This window comes from Dama dama, chromosome 27 (genome assembly GCF_033118175.1).
Source record: "Dama dama isolate Ldn47 chromosome 27, ASM3311817v1, whole genome shotgun sequence".
NCBI lineage: Eukaryota > Metazoa > Chordata > Mammalia > Artiodactyla > Cervidae > Dama > Dama dama.
The window spans coordinates 8,518,696-8,530,038 of NC_083707.1; positions in this window are offsets into that span (position 1 = coordinate 8,518,696).

Genomic DNA, 11,343 nt, shown 5'->3' on the forward strand with positions numbered 1-11,343 from the left:
CCACCTCCCTCTCCACCCGATTCCTCTGGGTCTTCCCAGTGCACCAGGCCGGAGCACTTGTCTCGTGCATCCCACCTGGGCTGGTGATCTGTTTCACCATAGATAGTATACATGCTGTATGGGAGAATGTGAGGGTGGGATATTTCTTCCATTCTTTTAATCATGCAATGTGAGCCTTTTAATACAGCTCTTTTCCTCACAATTAATTTGGTTATTCTAAAGCTTTCATATTTCCATGTTAATTTTAGAATCAAATTGTGATTTCTTCAGAAAGTCTTTAGTGATCAGTACTGAAATAATACTGGACTTATAAATCAAGCTAGAGGAAAAGTCTTAGCAATATTAATTCTAAGTATATGAATGTACATTGCTTTATTTATTGAGGCATTGTAAAATTTCCCTCAATGGTCTTTGTAGAAAGCAGCTTTTAAGTTTGCAGGTTTTTGTTAGATTTTTCCAAATTTTTTATGTTTTCATAAATGATATTTATATGTTCATTCTGCACATGAAGTAATCATATGGACTTCTTTGTTCAGAATTATTACACTGATAATTTTTTGTCTGTGCCTGTGGCATATTCTAGAGCTTTAAGATTTTCATATTCTAGAGTTTTAAGACTGAGCAACTGAACTGAACTGTTGGCATATTCAGGATGCCAGCTTCTCCAGCATCCAGTCCTGCAAGTATAATAAAGGGAAAACCTGAGGAATTTATCACCTAAGATGTTGAAGTCTTCAGCCTGTCTTCTGTTTATCTTTCAGACTATATTCATATCTGTTTTACACGTAACATTAAAAATTAAATGTGCTTAGTCACAAGAATGAAAAGTATCTACTCCATTTTGCCCAGAACTAGAAGAGAAACATCAACATTTAGTCTTTATTTTGAAAAATATGCTTGTTGTTGTAGAACCGTAAGCTGACAGTTATATTTGATCAGCATTTAAAGACATTATTCTGGCTTCTGGCTTCTATTGTTTCTTTGGGTCCTTAGCTCTCACATCTACTATTGATGCTTTAAATGTATCAGATCTTAATCTTTAGCTGTTTAAAACATTCTGTCTTTGTCTATGTTTCTGGTAGTTTTAGGAAGATGTTACTAGGCATGGTTGTCTATTGAGGTTTGTAGAAGTTACTGAGTGTGTGGTTTGAAATCCTTCATCAGTTTTGAAAGTGTCTTGGCCATTAAATTTCTTCAAATACTGATGATGTCCTATTTATTGACTCACTCCTCCTTATACTTTACCTCCAAGTTTATCACACTTTTCACCTGTTCTCATTTGCCTCTTACGAATTTTTTTCTATATACTTCTCATTTTTTTCTTCTCAGTTACTCAGCTTCAACATATTCTACTCATCTACTCTTGTAGTTAAATCTAATTTCAGGCATTGTAATTATATTCTTAGAACTTACATATCTTTCCATTTAATAGTTCTCCAGTTTTCATGAAAAGTTTTTTTGTATTTTCTCCTTTTCATTAAACATGTTAATCTCAGTTGCTTTAAAGTCATCATCTTATTCCATTAGCTCAAATACCTTAGAGCTAACTTTTATTTCTTGGTTTCTGTTTGTTTTAGTTTTTGAGCACATGATCGTATTTCTTGGCATTCTTAATTTCAACTGAGTATCTGATGTGTTTTACTAAAAAATATAAAGGTGATAGAAAGCATCAAATTTCTCTAAAGTTCACCTTTTCTTCTAGACCTTCATCAAAACAAGGACCTTCTCATCTTGTCTTCTTCCCATAATCCTAAATCTAATTTCTGGTTTTTTAGCTCTGAGATGACAGAAAGTTCTGTAATGCTTCTTAGAGAATTCTGGCTTAATATTTCAGTCACTTTAACTAGGTACAACTTCATCATTTTACAGAAGTCTTGAGAAGGAAGTTGGATGTGTTTTGATTCCCTCAATATCATCATCTTTTTTTTTTGGTTAGATTTTAATTGAGCCTTTGGATACCACCAAGATTTCTTACAGTTTCTTCATCCCCCAAGAGTGTTCCTCCATCCAAGCAAAATAGATTCTCAGCCTGAGCTCAGAAACAGTAAATATATCCAGGGATCAAAATAGCTGTAGATCAACAAAAACCTCTCTGAATACTTCTGTTCTTTAGAGTTTGACTTATTATTGCTTCAACTCATTAATGCTTTGAATGGATACTTTTTCAATTGTATCTCAATTTTCAAATGGTTCTCAAGAAGATATGCTTTCTGCAGCCACTGTTATAACCTACCTGAAAGGGACTATCTGGAGATCTTTTCACTTAGTAATTTCACAGATTCCATTCCCTCAAATTTTTATTTAGTTGTCTTATTATGAATACTGACATCTACACAATAACTAAAATTTTCAAGATGCATTTCATTCATTTATCAATTTTTTTTATTTATTGCAAGACTTTAGAATCATGTGTATACTTCCTGGTCTCTAGGTAATTGCCTATATACACAAGATGGTTACATGAGATTTGTTTCCTGTATCCTCGAGGGACAATGTAAATCAAAATGACATAAAGCCAGAGATAGATGATAGATAGGGAGGTAGATGGATAGACCAAAAGATAAATTTATAGCTGATTGAATAAAATGAAATATATAAATTTAAAATTTATTAAAACAGGACAATTAAATAGGAAATTTCTAAACCAGATTTCAGGTGGTCAGGTTTCAAAAGTTGAGACTGTCACTAGAGCAAATGTTTCATAAGAAAAATGTTATAAGGCATCAGTAATTTTTATTAATGACAAACATGAGAACATGTAAACATAGAGAAGATAAACAACTACTGAAGTCTTTTTGAACGATTTTGGCAAATATGAAATATGTATGAATTTTAGGAAGTGACACAAGAAAAAAAAAGATTTGCAACTTTTAAAAATACACTGACATTTATCCAAAAGAAAAATAATTGATATGTTCAAAAACCCATTGCTTTTCTGATATTTTAAAGGCATAAGTTTCCTATTCATTTCCTATAATGAAATTCTAAAAAAGGTCCATGACATTGATCTTGGCAATCATTTTTTGAATATGACATGCAAAGCACAGGCAACATTTAATTTTTAAATTAAATTTAAATTTAATTTTAAATTTAAATTTTATTTTTTAAATTTTTTTAATTTAAATTTTAAATTAAATTTGCACAGGCAAATTTAAATAAGACTATATCAAACTGAAATGTTCCTGGATAGCAAATGAAATGATCAGTGAAAATCAAAAGGCAACCTACAGAATGAGGCAAAGTATTTGCAAATCATGCATCTGATACAGGTTTAATATACAAAACATAGAAAGTATACATACACTTCAATAGTAAAAACAAATAACCCAAATAAGAAATGAACAAATGACCTAGAAAGACACACAGGTCTATCACTAAACATCAAGAAAATGCTAATCAAAACCACAATAAAATATCACCTTACAGATGTTAGAATGGCTACTTTCAAACATGTGAGATAACAAGTGTAGGCAAAGGTCTGAAAAAAAGGGAACCCCTGTGCAGTGTTGATGGGAATGTAAACTGGCACAGCTATTATAGAAAACAGCATGGAGGTTCCTCCAAAAATTAAAAAGGAAAAAACCAAACTACTATAATAATCAGCAACTCCACTTCTGGTTACATAACCAAAGGGTATGAACTCAGAATCACAAAGAACTATTTGTACTCCCATGTTCATTGCAGAATTATTCACAAGAGCCAAGACATGAAAACAAACTCTCAAGGGGTGAATGGATAACAGAAAGGTAGTATTTTCTCTGAAAATGAATGAGCAACCAGACATGAATGGCATCCTTGCACCTGCTACTTATAATAAAGCACTTTAATAATGAAGGACTTTGTAAAAGTCCCCAGAGTTTGTATAAATAATCAACCTAATTATGTACCTTAGGTTAATCATTTGGTGCTTGAAAATAAGCTCAACATTCAGAAAGATAGTAATTAATTTCATTTTGGGTCTGATTCATCTTAGAATAATACTATTTCAGATAGGAAAATTATAGAAATACATGTCAGATTTTTTTTTTTTTATTTGGGAACATGTCTGTGGATCTATTTATATCCACCACTTTTGCATCTCTTGTTTCATTTGTGGTTTTTAATAAATGATTTTGCCTTAAGGAGTTGCAGTGAGGACAATTATACTTTAGACCAGTTTAGAATGAACACCTAGTGACTACCCATGGCGGATATAAACCATTCACTTCCTAGGAGTTATTTAAATAGCCCTAGAAAATTTCACAGTGCTATAAGAGAGATCCTCCCAGACTCGTGTGCAGATTTTATGTGCCTTTCTGGTATGAAGACATGGTTCTGTGTAGGGGAAGTGCGCAGAGTAAAACCCTCAACAGCGATGGAGTGGCACAGGGCAAAAGCTGCTGTGGTCCTTGAAAACCACAGGTCACCACTTCTCTGCCTGTGGTGACGAACCATAGCCCTCAAAGTCCGCACGTGTCCCTGCCTCTATTTCCACCCATCCTGGACATGTTGCCCTCATTAAAATCATTAATCTACATAAATCCAGGCAGAGGCCAAATTCTTCTCTTAAAAAAAAAGTATGAGGTCTTTTATTTTTCCGCAAGCTAAATTAGAGGTTTCAGTGGAAGAAAATAATTAGATAAGTTTTAGCAATATCTGATTTTCAACATACAGCAAGTGCAGTCCAAGCAGGGTCAGGAGAAAGGAAAAAAAAAAAATAAAAAAGAATCCTTTTAACGGGGGCTATTGATCTATGGTAAAGTATCATGATTAAAATAGACCTTTTGAATTTTAGTTGCAAAGACATAGTATATTTTAATTGCTATAACCTTTGGAAATCTTCAGAAGGATAATAGTGCAGTACAAAGGTTAGAGCGGATTTTAGGGAGGAGGTGTTTAACTGAATGTGATTATCTGACACCAGGGATAGAAACCTAACACAAAATAAATCTCCTATTTTTTCTAACAAAGACAGATAAGCAAAGCAAAACTGAAAATTAGGTTTCAAATTTGTAATTAAAGGCATATTTCTGCAATACTAAGTATCAAAACTATACCACTGAAGATAGAAAATTCTTAGAAAACTTATTATTAGACTCTTATTAGGTAGAGCAGTAATAACTTCTTATATTCAAATTGTTGTGAAATCTTTTTCTATTTTTTTTTTTTTTAGTTTCCACAAACTCAAAGATATTTAGTGCACATTCAACTTAAGAAAAATGTTTCAAAGACAAAGCACCCTGCATATGTTTTCAATATTGCTATATATCTAAAATTCCATATAAATATAAGATCAGTTCTGAGGGTGTCAAGAAAGCTTCACTAAACAGTTAAAGTGTCAAGGAAAACTTGATTCAACACTAATGCAATGAGGTAGAGTGATGAAACTGGACTCCACTGAACCAAAAGTCTGGAGAGATTGAGCACTGGGTTGAATGAGTAGAAGGGAGTGGGAGAGAGGGGAGATGAGGGGTCGGACCCAGGCCTCTGTTTGCTCACTGGGAATAACCGTAAAAAGTGGTGAGCTGGGCTTCTACCCTCCAGGGAGATGGGGAGATTGAAACACAGGCTAGAAAAATGGTGCCCTAAGGGATGGCTTCCTGGTGTCTGAGAAAGACATTCCTATGTTAAAAAATCACAGGAGACCCAGAAAGACTGACATCCCGAAGGGACAGATCATTTAAGTGTTTTCTAAAGCAAATGCCCTAAAGTTTAGGGAAGATGAGGACAATGTTAAGGTCGTCTTGGTACAAGGACTTGTAACTTTTCAAAAACCAGTCTACTGGCTCAATGGTGCTTATTTTCTATCACTGTTTATTTCTGAATATGAACTAGTGAGTGAGAGCCGCTCAGTGGTGTCCTACTTTTTGCAACTCCATGGACTGTAGCCTGCCAGGCACCTTTGTCCATAGAATTCTTCAGGCAAGAATACTGGAGTAGGTTGCCATGTGATCCTCCAGGGGATCTTCCCAGCCCTGGGACTGAACCTGCATCTCTCATGTCTCCTCCATTGGCAGGCAGAGGGCCTTTACCACTGAGCTACCAGGGAAGCAGCCCTTGAACCCCTATCCTAAACCAACTGGCCAATCTTTAAGGAGAAATACTTTCTGACTTTTGTCAGAGTCAGTGACAATTCTTTGTAAGTCCCTGATTCTTTCTCTCCCTGGAAACATTCTTTCAGGGATATTTGAATCTGTGTTTTCCAAACTGCAATGCTTAAGACTCCAAATCCAGTCTTCTTATTTTTGCAGCTGCTACATTATCTATTTTGGTTGATAGTCTCCATCCTAAATACTATTAAGGTAATAGTTAAGTTAACATTTGAGTATTAAGTCTCAAATAACCTTAGAACTCAGCTGTGGGACTATTGACTAGCATCTGTTATGAAATTCAACTTTGGGGTCACTGACTTGCTAGAATGTTGAAAGGGATCAAACACTTTCTCAGTATAGGGAGAGATATTACCAGCGTTGGGGTAAATAATTCATATCAACTCTGGGTCTGTAAAGTATCTGCATTTTAATACTTCTCTTAGCCTTTTGTCCTACAGTCTCTGGTGTAAGACACGCTGGCAAATTCATCACCATAACTTCACAGTTGGAAAAGCTGAGGCACGCCACCAGGGCAAAGAGCCCCTTGGAACAAGAACCCCTTGAAGCAAGAGGCTGGCAGTCAGAGAACATACTCTTAAATACTCTGCTTATGTGAGCAGAATGATCCTCATTTTACGGACAAGGAAGCTGACACTTCGAGTCCCAACGCCACAAACATACTAAGAGTCAATTCTGATACTGTTTTCACTATTATACCTCAATTATATTTATGTATTCTCACATTTCACTATTCAGAGTTCACAAATAGCCAGTTATGTTTTAAGTTTTGTATCTATCATTTTTGACCTCCTGAAATCTTTGCTGAAACTTGTATTTTACTTTTCAGCTAGGAATGCAAAAATTATGGAGATGACGAAAAATAACTTGGAAGAGGAAAAGGAGAAAGAAAATAAAAAGACAAGCTTATTTTGTGGGTCTGTCCTTGTTTTCCAAAGCTCAAAGAGCCTAAGGAGAAAAGTAACCTAGAAAAACGATTGTGGGTATCTTTTTATATCTTAAATATATTTATAAGTTATTTTTCTTCACTATCTTTCTCCATCCTTTTCCATATTTCCTTGCCATTAGATGTTGAATACATTGTAGTTTTATAACTTTGACAAATGATTGTACAATTTCCACTGTGGCTACCTTTGTTTCAATCCTTTACTTTTAACACCAACAGCCATAATAAATTCATACCAATTGTATAAGTATGAAAATATCTAAAAGCCCTAAAGTGCAAAAATTTGAGAGTAATTATTAATAACTAAGTCTTTTTTATAACTAATCAAATTGCACACCTATATCTTCATAAAGACAATTTTCCCAGTATAAAAATAAAATCAGAGATTATCTTTAGAATTTTAAAGATTTTGAATAATAAATAATTTAAATAATTTTAAATAATAGTGTGGTGTTACTAGTCACAGAATTCATACTTGGAGCTGAATTCTGAAGTTCATTTAACTAATATCAGTTATTCTCCCACCCACCCAACAGTCCCCATAGAAACAAGCAAACAGTGCCTTTTAAGATTTTAAAGACTAACATGAAAACTCTTTCAGATTATCAGCTTCACCTCAACTTTAAGATTTTCAAAAGATGAGTTTTATCGGTAAATTCATTCTTATCTCATCCTTTAAAAGAGAGAAAAATCATTTTATTTTAGTTAAAAAAAAGAATCAGAAGTGAAGAAAGTTATTGAACAGGTTCACAGGGAAAGTGTACACAATTGATATATTTGTTTAATAATGAATGCCAACCATCAATAAAAGATTGAGCATACACTGACAGACACAGGCAATATGTTTGGTTATTAAATAAATTAAGCCCAGATACTTTTTAGATCAGAGGGCTCTAGCATTTGAAGTTATTCCTCTATCAGAGGTCATGGTAAAATGCAAGTTGATTAAAGGACTGTCCTTATGTCAGCCCCCCGTCTTGTATCACGGCCTCGTAGTGGCGAAGGGGCTTGTTAATTCTGTGAACTTAGGAGTCACGCCGTGCAGGGCCGCCAAGGATGCAGAAGTCACGGCAAAGAGTTCTGATGAAACACGGACCACTGGAAAAGGAAACGGCAATCCACTCCAGGGGGTTAGTCTTGCCTAGAGAACCCCATGGACAGTATTAAAAGCCATGACACCAGAAGATGAGCCCCACCCCAGGTCAGAAGGTGTCCACCGTGCCACTGGAGAAGAGCGGAGAGCAATTACGAGCGGCTCCGGAAAGGACGGCAGAGGAGCCTGGCGGGGTACGGTCCACGGGGCCGCAGAGTCGGACACGACTGAGCGACTGAGCGACAGCAGACACCTCCACTTTAGCACTTAAAAACAATCTATGATTTATTAGTAGGTTTTAAACAATAAGTGGGATAACTAGCTAATTATCGAAGCTTCTGCAGACTCTATCCAGGGCATATGTGTTAAGAAAGAATGCCATATACTCTAAAAGAACTCCTAAATGCCACATCATGTTCCTGCAGAATATAGGGCCAGACTTTTAATAGCCCGATGGTGATAGTGCAGATGCATCTAAGGGCAGGGCACCGGCAGAAGAAGCTAATTAACATCAAACACTAATTAGTCCCCCAGTATTTAGCAATGAAGTATCAGCAGCTGTCTTAGATGCCATATGCTAATTAGCATTAATAAACTTCAGAAATAATTGTCTCCATTGTTCTGTGTCATAATACTTCCTCTAATTGTACTTTGGAGAGCATTGCCTATAAATGGTAGCAAGCATTCCATAGCATTGCTTGAAGTTTAATGAGCCATTTGCTGTGACTTGTGGCATTAGGAGAGAATATATACAGGAAAGAGGAGAGATTAATGCCAATTTTTAAAATTCATAATTAAGTTGTTGCCTGGTACTTTGTGTCTCCAATTATTCAAATATTCAGAAAGTAAAGACTGTTACTTTGGCTCCAGATAATCCTTAGGCAAATAAAAGGTGAAGTTTAAGAGAGATGGCTCGCATCTGTGCCTCAGTCAGCACAGGTTTAGGCTTTCACTGGAAACTGTCTGTGCCATCACATTCGAGAAGCTGGAAATGTCAAGAGGGAGAAAGAGCATCTTTCTTTGCAGAGAAAACAACTCCCGTTTTCCTCATGTCAGCAAAAGTAGGGAGAATGAATCTTTGATAGTATGATCTGAAGTAAATACAGAAGATGGCCATTAATTATCTTGGAAAATGCTTAACACTCCAAAAAATTTCACTGGTTATCGTTCCATGAATTAGACAGCAAAATTCAGTATCATGAGAACGTGATGAGTGCCTACAGATATTTTAATACCAAAGACCACAGGATATGATTCTTGATTTAATGAAGCCCATGGTGCAATTAAAGGGGAATAACACATGTGTGCTAATGCCCTAAACAATTAGCCAATATAAAGATGCATTTTGGAAATTTAAAAAATTATATATAACCAGAAAATTTTTAATAATTGAGAAAGTAATATAGGCCCATATAAACTAAGTCTTTAAAACACACATACATTCTATGGTATAACACTTACATGTTCTTCTATAAGCATTTTGTTTAATTTGAAAGGAAAAAGCAATACTTGGCAGCAAATTATTGAAAAGTTTTCCAGAAATTAAATGCTTTAATAAATACCATAAGCATTTATAATGTTAGTTACATTTGTTAGTACTATTTGCCATATGTGTCAGTAATGCAAAAAAGTCTGTTCTAAACTCCTTGCTAAACTCTAAAGACACTTAAAAGTGTTTATTTTCATTGATCCTAATTACCAGTTTATACTTAACTCATGTTACCTCAAACAGTATCTGAAAAGAACCACTGTCCTTATTACTGTATGACATTTACCTGTAACTGCTATTCACTTTAAGTCATTTAATTTGCTAATTAAATGATTTGCTAATTTAAATTTATTTTAATTAATTTAAATTTAATTAATTTTAATTTGCTAATTTAGCAAATTGCTAAAAAAGTTTTAAATTCTAGCTAATGGTCAAATGTAAAATAATAACAAAAGAAAAACTGTTGGTTATTAAATAACACCAGAATATCTTCTTTCACGATATAATTTCTGAAATTTCAGTAATTTTACTGTCTTTGGATCTTCAAGGTGCTGTAACTTTTGAAAAGGATATGTTTTGTCTTTGCTCTGGCCACTAGAAACTTAGAGCCAAATATTCTGTCTTCCTTTATTACATGGGATCATAGGGTTCCCATTTATCTGTATAAATGTTATCTCTATCTCTGTTTCATTATCCATAGGTTTATTGTCCTGATTTCTCTATTATTTTAAATAATTTTACCCTTTGGATTTTATATACATTTTTAAATGTTTAAGTTGCATTCTAATTATTTGTGTAAATTAAGCAGACCATCATTAACTGGGAACAAAAAAGTTCTATTAACTTCCAAACAGAACTAACATACTGGGTTGGCCAAAAAGTTCATTCAAATTTTCCTATAACATCTTATGGAAAAACTCAAACAGACTTTTTTACTAACTCAAAAATTTACAGCAAAATCTCATTAATTTTGATCATTTATGTTGATTCATGTAGGAGTGTGACTTGTGAAACTTGTTTTTAATTCACAAATGGTATATTATAAAGGGATAGAGCATATTTAAGAATGTATTTTAAGGGCTTAACAGGGGTAACTGCCATTAATGAAACTGAGATATAAAAAGAAAGATATTTTATAGAGAAAGGTTTAGGCAATGCATCACTGGATATTATGAAAAATGTTCCAGAAGGACACACACCACCTTAAGCAGATAGATAATATGTTATCCTTACTATTGAGGTAGGAGAGCTGTAGATTGAGAAAAGAGAGTAAAAGAGAGAAGGTAGGCCCCTGGTTTTGTATTTGGTGTACAAAATAAACTGCTTCTGTGAGCTCTGTCCTCTGCGGCATGTCTTCCTCTGGATTAGGAAGCTTTGATTTCATGTAATTTTATGCTTTCTATTGTCTTGATCAATTGAAGTGAGGCAGAATAGCAACCTGACCATGTTTGGTCTTGGAATATGGTTATTAATAGGTAGACAGAGAGCCTGATGAACTATGGCCTGAGGTTCGTGACACTGTACAGGAAACAGGGATCAAGACCATCCCCATGGAAAAGAAATGCAAAAAAGCAAAATGGGTGTCTGAGGAGGCCTTACAAATAGCTGTGAAAAGAAGAGAAGTGAAAAGCAAAGGAGAAAAGGAAAGATATTCCCATTTGAATGCAGAGTTCCAAAGAATAGCTAGGAGAGATAAGAAAGCCTTCCTCAGTGATCAATGCAAAGA